Below are 758 nucleotides of genomic sequence, written 5' to 3'. Positions count from 1 at the left end.
GGCGCTCCCATGGAGGCCAAAAGAAGCGCTTCAAAGACACTCTGAAAGCTTCTCTGAAGGCCTTCAACATCAGCCACAACACATGGGAGCTGAATGCAATGGACAGACCAAAGTGGCGTTCAGCTGTCCACAAAGGCGCCAAATCCTGTGAGGCCAACAGAATCGCTGCAGCAGAGCAACGCAGACAGGCCAGGAAAAGCAGTGCCAGCAAGTCCCCGACAGCCGCCACCATCCCCTGTCCACACTGCGTCAGAACCTTCCGGGCGCGGATTGGCCTGACCAGTCATCTGCGCACCCACAGAGCCCAACCCACCCACCGCCAGGATGACTAGATGGTCCTCGTCGATCCCGACGGACGAACCACACACACTGCTCAGCCACTTTTCCTTCCATGCAACGGCTTTTAGCAGAACCGGAACTGAGTTTACCGCCAACAACAAGGGAAATAAATTATCATACTTTCACTTTCTACGTATGGACATCACACAGTACACCCCCCACCCCCCTCCGCCCTCCATGCCCCTCAAATAGCCAATTTACTTCTGACCTCTCTCTCTCTCTGTCTCTGTCTCTCTGTCTCTGACTGTCTGTCTGTCTCTCTCTCTCTCTCCGAGTGTTCAGTATTCTCTGTCTCTGTCTGTCTCTCTCTCTGTCTCTTTCTGTCTGTCTGTCTGTCTCTGTGTCTCTCTTTCACTCACTCTCTCTCTCTGTCTCTCTGTCTGTCTCTCTCTCTCTCTCTCTCTCTCTCTCTCGCTGTG

Source organism: Babylonia areolata, chromosome 32 (genome assembly GCF_041734735.1).
Source record: "Babylonia areolata isolate BAREFJ2019XMU chromosome 32, ASM4173473v1, whole genome shotgun sequence".
Taxonomy (NCBI): Eukaryota; Metazoa; Mollusca; class Gastropoda; order Neogastropoda; family Buccinidae; genus Babylonia; species Babylonia areolata.
This window is presented reverse-complemented; position numbering follows the sequence as displayed.